Source organism: Sebastes fasciatus, chromosome 2 (genome assembly GCF_043250625.1).
Source record: "Sebastes fasciatus isolate fSebFas1 chromosome 2, fSebFas1.pri, whole genome shotgun sequence".
Taxonomy (NCBI): domain Eukaryota; kingdom Metazoa; phylum Chordata; class Actinopteri; order Perciformes; family Sebastidae; genus Sebastes; species Sebastes fasciatus.
This window is the reverse complement of record NC_133796.1, coordinates 16,755,566-16,771,249: the sequence shown is the minus strand read 5'-3', so window position 1 is coordinate 16,771,249 and position 15,684 is coordinate 16,755,566. Positions and strand designations below refer to the sequence as shown.

Below are 15,684 nucleotides of genomic sequence, written 5' to 3'. Positions count from 1 at the left end.
CGGGTTGATCAGAACAATGTGGCAGCGTATTCTTCTAGTTTGCAGCTAACTATCCCAAACTCAGCTCACTACACAAGACATTAAGAGTATGACTTCAAAGCAACATATTATAAAATAACCTTGGTTTTTCTCAGCTTGACACACAGACCACAGGAAGTGTAATGATGTATTATCTGCAGTATATAAAGTGATTAAAATTAGCAAATTAGCTAATTCAGCTTTACCAGCTGCAACATTAAAGTGTTTTACACATTAATGCATTAATAATTATAATCCAATAATATTATATATATATATATATATATATATGATTCTGAAAGTAAAAGATCTGAGAACTTCTCTCACTGAGTACTTCACTCAAGGGGGACTAAGGCCTTCTTTATTTAGAGATATTTTAACAAAGTTTATATAACATATACATATACATATAACAGGTTTTTATAGTGACGTTTATGTTACTAAAATGGTTAAAGCTGTTGTTATCAATATTTTTACATTAACAATGAATCAAATGACTGTTTACGACCCACAATTTTACTGTTTTGGTTCAGTCTAAGCGTTCTCATCAGTGTTGTTTCCAGCCACATTAGGCAGCTGTTTTAAGTGAAATAGCTCGAAAAGCTCACTGTATGCTACCTGCCCAGCAGACAAGCAAAGTTAGTGACTCGCTGGTGAACATAATGGAGAATTTAGCACTTCAAGAGCCAGATATTTTTCTCAGGAGTTGGTGGAGACCAAAACTGAGCTAAAAGGAGATCAGTCTTCCTGGACTAGTGGCCAGGAACTCCAATATATAAATTCAAATAAATGCTGGTGTTGCTGCGTATCTGCTAGATGTGTAAATAAGCAAATATTTGCAAACAAATTTGCCATATCAACTGTTTAAAGAAGATAATAGGTCACTGTTTTGATTACAGCTTCTTTCTGCTGCCCCCAAATGGACAAAAAAAAAATAGTTTAAGGTTACGAGAAGATCTCCGTCTTGGTTAAAAAACGTCAACACTGACTTGAAGCATAAGACAGAATGAAACAATATCTTTCCCTTAACCTAACACAAACTCCACACTAAGTGTTTTTGTAGCCTGCGGGATGCAGGATGCAAACCAGGAACAGGTTTTCTGACACCGAGAACAGGGTGTTTCCTCTCAAACGTATTCAGCAAAATCATTGTACATTGTCATAAACATAATTTTTAAGAGACATCGTTGATTTTAATGATAATCACATCAATACAATCAGAAGACAAGAAGCCAATGACCAATGTTTTTGCAATACTTTGTCATAAGAACCAGTATGAGATGAATCAAAGCCTTGAATACACAGATTTCAGCCTTTTACTGTCAAAATCCATGGAGTGCAGGGGTGCAGGAGTATTTCTCACTGCTCTCGCCTCGCTTTGAAGATCCTGTGATGCAGAGACATAATTCAAACATGCTACCGTGAGTGGAATCACAGATGATGACCTGTGGAAAATGATGAAACACGTAGGGCCATGTGTTGGTTTGATCCTCCAGCAGCAGCCATTGAGCCACTGTCGCTGCTCACACAGAGATCAGTGACTAACGTGTTTTTGTCGGTGAGTTGTAACTGATATTGAATTTGTGCGTGCTTGTGTGTGTTTTAGGTGTGTGTGCTGAAGAGAGTGAGACACCAGTGAATGATATAAATTTTTTAGCTACATCCAAGACTGCATTGATTTTTAAATATGTCCTCGCGGGCACAGTTCACTTTGATGTGGGGCTGGTTGTGCATACAATGCAAGGCAATAGAAGGCAGCCAGGATGGTGAGAAAATAATTGAAACAGACACACGGATAGACACACACATGCATACCGTACACATACTCTGTCTCTACTACACATGAATAGGCACAGAAACACACACGCAACTTCATTTGTCTTCTCACCGTTGCTTTCAGAAAACCTGTTTCCATGTTAATGGTCTTTTCTCAGTTCCTGGGACATGTGGGTACAGCCACAACGACAAACATTGAGTTATGATCTGAAATTGCATGTTTTCTTACACACACCCTATCAAGACGTGAGCTGCCGCTGCTTTGGTTCTGCCTACATATCCCCAAACAAACACACAGTCTTAAAGTAGTTGGTGCTGATGTGTGTGTTTCAGCCCACTCGCTTGCTGTGTTATTATTACAGCCCTCGTAGCCCACTATGCCTCATGCCATGCATTTTAAAAAAGGTAACATTGCCAGGGAACCCACTGAGGGGTTGATGTGTTGCCAGGTGACTTCCTGTGAAGTCCATACCCCCTCTTTGATTTCACCAATCACACTGATTCACTAGGGAGTGGTAGGAGTAGATTAAAGGGGAACACCACCTAAATTAAGAATTTCAATATGTTATTTCCATGGTCTGGGAAAGTGCAATCAATATTTGTGAACATGAGCTACTCTCTCTCAAAGGCAGAAACCAGAGAAGTAAGTCTCAAACGTGTGATGTCGTAGGGTATAAAGTGTGGAGCTGCTCCATAGACAATGAATGAGAGACTGATTTTGTGGACCCACAGAATGTTTTTCTTTCTTTACACCCAAATGAGCGAGTGTATTTGAGTATTTCTGCATACTGGGGTCCCTAAACAGTCTTGGAATTACATAAATTGTGTATCACTGTAAAGCTGAGACTCTTGAGGATCCAATGAGCCCAACTGTATTCATGGGTGATGATGTTAGTCCCCATAGTAACCATTTCATTGTAGTGAGACCATTTTTTGAAACTTGACCTCACTGTATAAAATGACCTGTGGTGACCTCTAGGATAATCACAGCCTCATGGAACTTTACAGCCACAATCTAGAGACCTAAAGCATTCAGAGGATGGATGGCTTTCCTAGGTAGATTGACAATAATGGGGTTTCTGAGCAGTTTCCAAAACAGAAGTGCTCGCCATCTAAACGATGAAAAATGAAATTCTTGCAGAAACCTTTAAATGTCAAAAGTGTTTGATACCAAATCACATCATGGCTTTTTCTATGGTGTTCCTCAAGGTCTTGGTGTCTTAATGTGGAATTTTGGAGGGATTATTGTTCATTTTTATCAATTATCGATTTGTAAAAAATGGTTAAATTTAGCACCAAATCTTTGTAACAAATGGTATCAACCCAAAATTGCTGCAACAATTTATAAGACATAATAGCGCATGGGAATGAACTTATATCATCATGTTCTGTGCTCTTATACACTTTCGCAATTTATTTTAATTGATTAATGAATTTATTCATTTTTTTTTATTTTTTATAAATGACTAGAACAACTTGACACACAGTGCTGAGCTGATGTACACCACTTCTATGTGGCATATACTGTTGACTATTTATCTACCCCTGAACATCCCCTGCCCTCCACCGCTACCCCTCTAAATAAAGAAAGCTGAATGGTAAAGGGTTAACAAGTATTTTTGTACTGTCTTCGATCATAGGAATAACATGTATGAAATTTGAATATTGGGCGTAGTTTCCCTTTAAGTGGCAGGAAAATGGGAAATTAGGGTTTTAGGGCTTTAGAGAAGTGCTCATACCCAACAGAAAAAATGTTTGTCTGCTCGTCTCTCTCGCTCTTGACAGATCAGATCTCGCGTATCTAGGACAGGTAGTGAATTTTGGCCACAACGATAAAAAGTACGGCTCTCGTTTGCAAACGTAACATAACAGTTAACACAAACCATTGTAACACAGTTGGCAAGGATGCGCCAACTATGGGTGACTATAGAGGCTTTGTAGAAGAGTGAAGATTAAGAATGAAGAGATTAAAACAGAAAATCGTCACACTGGGATATCCTTGGATACATCTCGGTTTGTCTGACCACGATTGTTGTATTGTAAAATTACGCCTGTATCTTTATCTGTGCCTCTTCGTCCTTTCTCACTGTATAAGGCAGCCCACTGGATTCATTAATTAGTCGTGTCTGTTCGGGTGTAATAATGCCTGGGACACTGGCAGGTGTGAACAGATACAATCTGTTCTTTAGCATGTAAAGAACCTCCTGTTGTGGCCAATAACTTAGTCACAGACTTACAAAAAGTCACTGTAAATGTCAGTGACATGCACACACACGTCCTCACACTGTCATTCACACACAAACACACACATGCAACCACCATACACTGTGACTGTTTATCAATTATCAAGTCAAGTTCTTTATTATCAAATGCACAACAATTACAGAGAAGCAGTCGTTGGCAATCAAAATCTTGGATCTCAGGCTCCTTCGACAATGCTTATGTAATATAAATATATAGGGTTTAAATATAACCATAAATAAAGTAATATAAATTTGAGGTAGACAGTATTGCAAATCAATAAACTGAATGTAGGAAGAGGAATGTAGTAAATGTATATGCATTATAAGAAGTGATAAATAAATATATATGCAAACGGTTTGTAAAACAGTAAGTAAAGTATATAAAGATAAAGAGTCAGTATAATATAATGGTAAAGTAACAAGTGTGTCTCTCTTCGTCCTTTACAATTCTGCCCCCTCTTGAGCTGAGTGCACATTGCGTGACAACCACACAGCTATCTCTGCCTTTACCGAAGGGGGAACTTCACTGTATACAGTGCCATGTAGACTGCATTTGTAGCTCAACACCATATTTTGCTGTAATAATAGTAATATAAATTAATAAAAACACTTATTTTGATCTTCCTACGGCATGCAGATTTACAGTTACAGGGATGTGGACAGGATTGTGTAAACTGTTAATTACCGAAATGAATTGCAAAACTGGAGACATAAAGTTTCAAAAATTAAACCACTGGAAAATGTTAAACTGATTATTACTAATTAAAGGTATATAACAGTTTACATATATTATCCCTTTGTATTGCCAATGTGTGAACAGATTGTAACGTAATGTATTTCCGGTCTTTCTAGGGTTGCCTACTTGGACTTGGGACTCGTGTTTTGCCGGGAAAATCCAAAGGCTGTGACGTTTATGCGCACTCCTGGGTGCTTTGCCTCTCTTCAGCCCCCCCACAGCGCAATCAGTGAGTACCTAACGTAGCAAAATACTGTCTTAAGTGGATAACGTCAGCTAATTCATCCACACTCCCGGGGCTGATAAATTGGCTAGCTTGCCGTTTGAAAATTACTTGATCAGCTAACGTTACGAAGCAACAAACGCATGATCCCTGCAGCGTAGCTAAGTTACAGCTAGCTAGCTAACCTTCTGCAAATATGGGTATAGATTATAATATTATTATTATTCAGTGGGTTTTATTTTCCAACTTTGCACTCTATGTATTTTATCTCATCTTATTTTTATCTTATTTTTTCAAGAGTGATTTATTTTCCATCTTAATTTCTCAATTCTTGTATGAAAGGTGTCATTCAAATGAAGTTTATAATAATAATAATAATTATAATAATAAATTATTATAATAACTATTATTATTATCATTATTACAAGATCAGAAGTGGAAAAAGAGAGAAAGACAAAGAAAACAAAGAATAAGTGAGAGACAAAGTAAGAGAGCAGGATGTGCAGGAATCAATGTTGAGCGGCTATATTTACCATGGTCCAATTAGACAGGAGGAGACCGAAGCACACTAATGACCTGACATTTACACACACTGAACCCCTGATTTGTTGTGATTACACTGTGTGTGCGTGCGTGCGTGCGTGCGTGCGTGTGTAAGAGGAGCATACATGTCAAAATTAAAGATAGAGGGAGGAATAAGAGAGAGCGAGGGTTTGCATGTGGGTACTACATGTGTCCTCTCAGTTTGTGGGCTTATCTAAGAAAAGTTTTCCTGATCATGAGAATGATAAATGCATGTAAAATTACAGAGATCAGTAGTCATTCAGAGTGTTTTTCCTTAAAATCAAGATCATTAAGCACACGGTTAAAACGTGATTAAATGTTTTTTAAGGGTAATTAATGGTATTTATAAAGACACACTTTCACGCAGGTAAATCCACAAAAATGTCCTCTGGAGCCTTACAGTTGTACATATTTGTTTAAAAAAAATTATTCGATTTTCTGGCGTCTGTTTTTACCATTAAAAAAATATGCTATCGGAATGTTTAATTTCCTCAAAAATTTGCAGTAGCTACAAAACGAACTAAAAAAACAAATCAAACCCATTCATTGCACTACAAATCTAAAACAACTTCACTGTTTCCATAATTACTGCTAGGGTATGTACGGCAGTGCTAGTAATAGCCTATACAGTACTAGTATTAACACAAGCTGAGGCATGAAATGCTTCTGCATTAAGAAAATATAATCTAGAAACTGCAGTTTATAGTACGTAAACCTGCAGTAGGCAGAATGTTTTTGGCATCATTGGGCAACAATTCCATAATAACCTTTCAGCATATTGTAATTCAGGTGTTGTGAGAGAAAACTAGACTTCTGCACCTCCTCATGGCTCTGTTTTCAGGCTTTAGAACATCTAGCCCTTGACGAGAGACTTTGGTCAATCACAGCTCATTTCAGAGAGAGAGTGTTCCTATTGGCTGTGCTCCGGCTGGTGGGCGGTGCTTGTTATTCCTCTACTGATCTCAACATGGCTGCCAAGTCACAAACTTTCTCATTTTACAGCTAAACAGTACACTACAAGATGTTTCTGAAAACATTCGAGGTGAGAAATAGGCATTACAGTAACAGCATATTGATTCATATTTGATCAGCGCTGCCCAGTTTGACCGTTTGATCGGAGTTTGCGAGTGATTGACAGCTGCTCAGAGACGGCAAGACTCCAGCTCGGTTCTGATTGGTTGTTTTCTTCCGGTCTTTGAAATCTTGCAGATGCCATTAGGAGCACTGGAGGACACAGAGGCACATGATTTTTTTTTCAGATTACCTGTCTCGTGCTCTACTGTCAGGATATAGTGAAAAATAACTAATCATATTTGCTCCTATCTCGCCTACTGCTGCTTTAAATGCTTGTGGCCTACTGTATAACCATATTGAGAAATTCAGTAGCTCAACCATCAACATGGGATTAATATAGATTATCACTATCCTTCCTTTAAATTGGACTTTTATCAATAGTTTATATGGTTATAAACAGGTCTCACCCCTATACCTAGAAAATCTCCCTCCATCTCCCATATCTCAGAATGCCTCGGCCGACCGCGTCCCAATCCTTATCCCCAGGCCGGCACCTAGAGTAATCTCTCCCCCCTTCTTTTACCTCACCTCCTATCCTAGCCCTGTCCTCATTTCTCTACCGAGCTCTAGTGAACCATTGTCCCTGCCCAGCTCATTGACGGTGCTACTAAATCACGTCGGATTCTTCCTCGCACAGAGCATTAGCTTCCCTAGCCCTGTTATAGCTAGCTTTGGCCCACCGGCGTCTGGGTCCTGCATGGTCCTGTTTATGACTGTCCTCCTGCCACCACATACACACACATACGCAGACACACGCCCATTCACATGCACACGCACATCCCAGATTATTCTCAGCATGCTGCAGAGGAGATAAATGGCTCCTCTGTTGCCCGGCCACAGGTTGGCAGAGCCTGGAGGGAAAAAGATCCATTTGAGAGCCCTGTGACGCGGGGCAGGGTTTGGGAGGATAACTGACAAAAGTAGAGGCGACCTAAAAATTGAATCATGATGATTTCCAGTATACATGCTTCAGGATATATAGGAGGCTGGAGAATAATAGGAGGAGAGAATAATGTAATGCCGTTACAGAAAAAAAGTGTTCTCTTTTCTTTCTTGAAATAAAATTAGGTCATTTTCTCTCCCAAACTAAGGTCCATTAAACACAACATTTTGTTTTCATCCAGCAACAGTGATATGTAAATGTGGTGGTTTATTATTGTTAATAAATATCTGATTAGCGAGCTGACAAGAGGAGGGAGACAGCGACAGCATGTCCTGGATAGAGCCATCTGCTTCACAACAGGAGGAGGATATATCTGTCTGGGAATTACCTACTGATGGGCAAACACCTGGAGGGCGACGCGTGACTTAGTCTGAGTAAGTTTGAGAACATTTGTCATAAATTCTTCAATGAAAATGGACAACATGAAATCACATTTACATGAGTAATGTAAATTGTAGTCTATAGCTTCTTTGCACCACCAAAGCAAGCAGTTTGGAAAGACCTATAAAGTCCTATAAATGCAATATTTCATGTTTAAAAGCCTATTATTATTAATTTGTGTGATAGGTATTGAGTGGTGCTGAGAGATTTGAGAGATTATTTGTCAGCTGAACAACAGCAGCCCATCTGTTTGCCAGGGATTTACAGACAATTGATAGGAAAACAGAGAAAGATGCCAGTCAATAAGAGAATCTGTCTCTCAGGCTGTACCTCTCTGTTTAGTCCTGATTCCAGATAATGATGATGACACTTACAGTATCTGATGACAACATTACATTTAAAATATAACAGAGTAGGACAGGACAATAGTAATATGCAGCTGTAATATATCAACAACATTTATGAAAAACCCAACAATGCCAAGTTACTGGGTTTACAGATGCTAAGTCATCCTCTAGGGATATATTAAAAGAGTAATTAATTAGTTAAATCAATAGGTGTGGCCACCTCAGGCAGCGAAGGCCCTATTGAAACTGTAGAAATTATGATTATTATTAAAATTAATTGCATTTTTGAAGGCCTTAAGATGCTCATAAATTTGTTAATCTTTGCACACTTATAAGACGTGGAAAATGTTTACATTTTTGGGGTTTTGGGCTTTGGTGTGGCAAAATGTCTCGCTAGCACCCCCTACAAAGTTGGAAATATGTAGCCCTCATTTAGGTTTCACCTACATGTATGGAATTTGGTCGGCAGATGTAACATGTGGAGACGCACAAAAAAGCCTCTTGGAGGTATACCCAAAACCCAACAGAAAGTCAGCCATTTTTATTTCAATGTGCCATTTTCGGTAATTTTTTAGCGTTTTACAGGCTGTGTACTTTAACGAACTCCCCCTAGAGAATTCATTTGATTGACTTCAAATTTGGTCAGTACCATCTGAAGACCTTTGTGATCAAAAGTTGTCAAACGTTTGCGTTTTCATGCAACATTGGTGACGTGGCGAAAAAGCGCCTTTCGCCAGGAAAACAGGAAGTTGTTGTAACTTCAGCGTACTTTGTCAAATCTGCTCCAAATTTCACATCATGATGATGGTCCAGGCCTGAGGATATTTACATGCCAATATAGACGCATAATCCCGCCCCTAAACTTTAGCCCCGCTCTCTTTTATAACTCATGAACCGCTTCTCGCAGACTCTCACAGGAGGCATAATTGCACTCAGTAGAGTTCCTGTTTCATTGAGCCTGGTTGCATCAGCCTTTATCCCACCAGTACTCCCGACGCGCGTGGATGTGCAAGGACCCGTTCATCGCTGCTCTCTCTCCCTCTCGTCTGTGAAGGGGCCAACTTTAAATGCTGTGTATTTACAAACACCAACTGACAACGGTTACATATTATACCTTTAAGACATTGAAACAGTGCAACACAGAAAAAAACAATGAAGGCATCATACATATCCAGGCATTCAACACTCATGCAGCAACATCAGTATTAAAACAGTGACAAAAATATCCACAAATAATAAGTGTCATATAATACACCTTCTAATATAATATGAATTCTGTGCCATTAGAAACACGCAATGATGTGCTTGAATAGAGAACATGAGAAGGCCAGGGAGGAAATTGCACATTATGTCAGTGGTACTAGACATACGTTTTTGATAAAAGCCAAATGTGATTTTTATAAATAATTTAACTCTATGACGTTTTTAAACTATAATTACAAGGTTTATTGTGTTTAAGGCTACATTTACTGTACCCGTAAACTACTACTGTATATTCACATTTTGTTTCTGCAGTTTTATTATTCTAAGTGAACATCAATATCTTCTGTTCATACATTTTGTAAAAAGACAAAATCAGTGGAGGGAAACACAAAAAGCAATAAAGGGAAATTATCTGAGAATTTATTAATACTACCATATCATGACATAAAAGATGCATGCTGTTTCACAGTTGCAAGGTTTTATTAAAAGAGTAAATTATCTCTTTTGGGGATCTTTTATTTCAGAGATTTAACAAAAACCCATTAAGTCCACACAACCATCTGTCCATTTAATTTTCAAAATATAAAGGATAATAAAAGAGGGAATATGTGTTTCGAAGAGCCACAGTTCCTAGAAGGCTAGCCTTTTTATAGATGACTTTAAAGTCTGTTGCTTTTTCTTATGTTGTTTGTTTTACCTTTTTGCTGTTTTGTTTTAAGTTATCTGTTGCTAAGGTTAAAAATAGTAAATAAACTTAATTAAAAACAACCCAAAATCAAAAGAAAGACTCAGGTTTTAGGTTCGATGTTGATCGGAAGAAAAAAACGGTAGATAACGGGACGGTGAGGGACAACGTAGTGTAACGTTAAACAAACATAACAATGCTGCTGAATGACAGAGGCATCCGCCGTTACGTTACTTGGAAACACACCATGTTAATAAGACGACCATCTCACGGTACCGCCAGCTGTTAGCGCATCTGTTTTTAAAGCATGTTTACACATCTTCTATTTGTAACGTTACCATTTTAACTTTTTATCTTTCAAAATAAACCTGCAAAATGATCCATCTGTCACCTGTTCTCTCTGTTGTAAAGTAACAAACCCAGTCCCAGTTCATTACATTACGGTCTGCTATATATAGCAACGGTCTGCTATAAAGAAATTACAGACCGCAGAACGCCCTGATTGACCAATCAGAATGGAGTATTCAACACAGCCGTGTAATAAATCTCCATAAATACCTTCTACACACACATACTTGTATTTATCAAACATGTTTTCAAAATTCTGATATTACAACCATACCACACTATCAGTAATCAGTTTGTGATGTTTGTCCTGTATTATTGTATTGTTATTCTGCATCCATAAAAAATTCTTGAAACATTTTCCCTCCTAATCCGTTCACACCAGAGCTGTAGACCTGACACTTGACCTTGAGTCGCAAAAATGAGGACTTGTGACTTGACTCGCCTGCTCGACTTAGTTGAGACTTGAAGGCAAAAAGCCGAGGACACTTGACTTTGTGGCCCATAAACATTGTAAAAATGCAATATTGTGCGTAGTTTTGCCTTTTGAAGCTCTGCCCAACTGTCATGAATAATAAATAGCTTAACCAGGATTCACGCAAAATCTCCATAACTTAATGCACACATTCAGTTGAAGCTTCAGCAGTTGACTCTGACACACAAATCATTTATTTATGTGCTAGTTTCTGCTTATGGTTATCAAAATTGTTTACTATAATATGTTTACATTTGTCTATTTAATTATTGCAAAAAAAAAAAAAAATTATGACGTCTGTTTTAAACAAGACGTCAGAGAGGGTGGTCGCCTATTGCGTGAGGAATTTGTGATAAAAATATCTTGTGAAATGTTTTTGTATCTGCAGCATATTGAATAAATGATCGTAACTAAGGTGTAGCCATGGATGTGCCAGGCTGTGCCTGTGCCAGCCAAAGAGGCAGTTGGCAAATCAGATGCGGAATCAATTTTTAGTTATAGCCTTACTAAAACGAGTACTATTACTAAACAAAACAACCCGCCACTATCCGTCTGCAGCTGTTCTATATTTCTACTAGTGGAAGTTGGCAACCCTACACACACATTTAACGGGGAAAAATGTCATGAGCATTGAGCAGTCGCTGCGTGCGGCCACTTGGGCATCGGAGTTTCGCTCTTGTGAATTTCCGACCAGCCACAACTTTTCAGCTGGGGCGACTGTATTAGTGTTAAAATTTCCCAAAACTGTTTTGCATAAAGGGCCTCTCCATCTCAATTTCATTCCCAGCCCGCCCCTAGATCATGTGGCACACCCAGTTTTTCTGATGGACCCTCAGTTTTTTTCTGGCTACGCTAGTGGATCGTTAACTGCTGAAAAAACTATCCTAACTGACCATTTTTAAAACATTCATATTATTCTGGAGGCTATATAACATGATGGGAAAAATATTGCAACTTGCTCATGTACTCGCATAGGTGGCAGCGGCATCACAGTAAACAGTAACTGCCTGTCAGTAGTGATATGAATGGAGTATAGAAATTAACACTTATAAGACCGGGAAACTGTCATTACTTTCTGACTTCTTTCGTTTACCAGTATTTGTAGTTTATGCAAGTGCTGTCCATTAAAACAGAGAAACCCACTGGAACGGGGAGATCCATGACAGGATTTGGGCGGCAGATAGCTTGTAGCAGCTTGTAGTTTCCACAGTGACGAACAGCACACCAGTAAGGCATCTCGGACTTTTCCCATCCGCGCTCAACAAAAGTCTAGTACTGTATTTATGGGATTAGCTTTAGCTGAAGTTATTTTACTATCTAACTAGCTAGCTACCAATATGCCGTGCCTGTCTCTAGCATGGTCGCTAGCCGCGGGATTACTGTCACAACAAAGACTTAAAAATCCTGTCGTGTATCTCCCCGTTCCAGTGGATTTCTCTGTTCCAGTGGACAGCCCTTGCATAAACTATAAATACTTGAAGACGAAAGAAGTCAGAAAGGTATGACACAGTTTCCCTGTCTTATACGTTTTTATAGTTAACATGAAATAGATCCAGAAAGTGACATCATGTTTATTTATATTGCAAATGTTGTTGAAATTCTACACTGCATTCAAATCGCCACTAACAGGCAGTTGCTACTAACCGTGATGACGCTGCCACCATGTGGTTTCCTGGCACGCCCTTGTATTTTGCACGTATATGAGCAAGTTGAAGTATTTTTTCCATCATGTTACATAGACTCCAGAATAATATCAATGTTTTAAAAATGGCCATTGTTTCCCTTTAAGATCAAACTAAGGAGCAGTGATGATCAGAAAAGCTATAATATTCCAAACAGACAGAAACTCATCACGGGGCTTTTTGCACAGTTGCACTTTAGTTTTGAGAGTTCTCATTGAATTATTTGACACAAATAGATGCTTTGATTCTTCACTTGCCACTGGATGTTAAATGTCCTGCTTCCATTAAAAAATAAGTATTTGATGTGAATTTTCATACTAGCATTGATAGAGCGGAACAACTTGCTTTTTGACTTGCAAGTCACGTCTCAAAGACTTAAGACTTTCCCTCTAAAGACTTTAGACTTGACTTGGACTTGTAAATAACATCACTAACAAACCCTCTCTCTCTCATATTCCCTTCCAAATCCAACAAAACTAATCTCCCAGACCTAAGGAGTTATCTGAATTACCTGAATAATTCTGTATGCTTTCTATTTTTTCCAAAGGCTTCTTTTCCCTGGACGATCCTTTGTTTATGCCTAAAGGATGCGTATTTAATAGCATGGCCTCAAAAAGCGCATCTAAATCTATACGTCACTGTATGCAAGCTGGCTGAGTTCATAATAAAGAAAAAGTAATCTGCAATAAATTTGTTTGCTTTTAAAACATTGTTCATCTTATAATGACTGATTACATTTACAACAGTTTGAACCATTATGAGTTTCACTCAAAGTTGTTTTTTTAACAATCAGTAGACGGTGTGAAATTTCCCAGAAATGGCTATTAATTAGTGACTTCAAAAAGTATATCTAATTTGTTCTTGTTTTCCAAATCTCCAGACATCAATTAAATCCAAAGCAGACATTATTTCGCATCACATTCATAATAACGGTTACCAAGACGATCTTTATTTAAATAAAGGGTGGAATTAAATCCCCAGCCACGACTATTTGTGAGTCATTCTTTAGGATCACTAAACTTAAAAACAAAGCATAATCATCATTTCTTTATAGCATATTGTACTGCAGATTATTACTTGAAAGCTCAAAACATACCTGTATTTTTATCTCAATCACTCAGATGTAAGAACCTTTGCTCCAAATGGCAACATACACAACTATTTTTCTTTCTCTCATGACTTTTTTGTGTCGTTGACATTTCAGAATGTATTTTCAAATTACATTGCATGCTCATAGGGTCATGAAACATGTTTTTTTGTTTTACATCTGCAAGACAAAGTCAGCAGTGAATTTCCTTAACCAGAGCTGCAATTGGAGATAGCAGGATATGGCTGAAATGTTAGTTGTTATTAATATTCTGCTGGAGTGTTTCTGCGTCTGCAAGGAGGCCATACTCTCTCTCTCCCTCTCACCAACTGTCTGTTCTCTTAATTGGAGCTGGGAGTCTAGGACCACTTCTCTGACCGCCGCACACACCCCTGGGAGGTATGGAGGTACAGCAGCTAACACAACTGTGTGTGTGTGTGTGGGTGTAGGTGTGGGTGTGGGAGGGAGAGTGAGAGCATATTCTGCTAGAAAGCTTTAGGACATGCTATCAAAGATTAGTCTGGTCCGCTCCTTTAATACACATTGATCTGCCGTTTTGGATAAAGTGGTTCAGAGTAAAATGAGACTTGTTCCTTCTGTCAATTCATCCCGTGGTTAAATGACCAATCATTGTTTCCGGTGCAAATGTCGGAGAGTAGAGCCACTGTGGAAATCCACCAAGCTCCAGGCGCACCTACTCCATTATGAAGACTTTTTAACTGAGTTTAACATCATGGTTAAGGATGAAAGGGCTTCTTACATTGCTAACCTAGCCAGCAAACACAACCCTAAAATCCTGTAAGACACCATAAACAACATTGTCAATCCTGCACCTCCGGATGTGCCTGTCTCCTCAAATAAGGATTGCAGTATCGCTTTCTTTTTTCTTTGTGGATAAGGTTAGAGATATCAGGGCTAGCATCATCCCCTCGTCTACTCCCTCGGGCAATCATTTTTTACTGCTTTTCTCCTATTTCCCTGCAAGAACTCGTTGATCTGTTTGGCAGTATGAAACCTTTATCAAGCCCTGTCCATATTGTACCCTCTTCTATGCCTAAAAATGTACTTGGATCTATTGGTCCATGCCTAGTCTCTATTATAAATAGCTCACTGTAATCTTGTTGTGTCCCAGTTTTTTTTAAACATGAACTAGTAGAGTGATGGCGGAGGTTAACTCCAGAGCGAGTAACGTTCTAAGTAAGTATCTTTTCGAACTGTTGTTTTTGTCATGAATACTTTCACAGAATATGAATATTATGCAGCGGAAAAGCGATTGATTTTTCTGAGCTTTTGCACAGCGAATAAAGGCATCAACCCCATCAAGTTGTGCGGAACAGGTTGAGTTGCACCTATATTTATGAAACAACAACTCAAATACTCGGTAGTCCAAACCAAGACAGCAAACTTTATTACTCCTTTCAACCTTGACAGAGGCAGCACATACCTGATCCACTCCTTCTGTTCTTACGTTTCACAATAAAAGCTCTAGACATATAATATTTGCAGGCGACTATTTACCATTTCCGTGTCGTTTATTTGTCACGCCCCGGGTGTGTCAAGGCCTTAACACTGACAAAAAGATACTTTGGACTCGTCTTTTTCTAGCAGTAAAAAACAGATTTGGGGTACTGTTGTGGCTGTTAGCAAGAATGTAAACAATAAAAGAGTTTGTGTGTCAGCCCTCAATGTGGCTGGCAACTTGTCAGAATGCATGCTGGGATAGGTATGACCCTGAGCAGGATAAGCAGGTATGAAAAATGATGGATGGTGAACAGACGTTATAGGCTACAATGAATACAAATTCCTCACAAGCATGAATCCAAAGTAAAATCCACGCACAAAATTGATTTAACTTACACATTTAATGAATGGTATCACTCGGCCTGTATTTTGAAGTGTTTT

The 15,684-nt window shown here is 38.6% G+C and overlaps 1 long non-coding RNA gene across 1 annotated transcript in view; it reads left to right on the top strand.

The window, feature by feature from the left end:
- The window catches only part of LOC141753418 (uncharacterized), a 197,896-nt gene that overhangs the window by 179,837 nt on the left and 2,375 nt on the right, over nucleotides 1-15,684 (top strand). The window contains exon 3 of the long non-coding RNA XR_012590453.1: nucleotides 4,890-5,002. This is a non-coding gene — a long non-coding RNA (uncharacterized LOC141753418). The remainder of the gene's footprint in view (nucleotides 1-4,889; nucleotides 5,003-15,684) is intronic.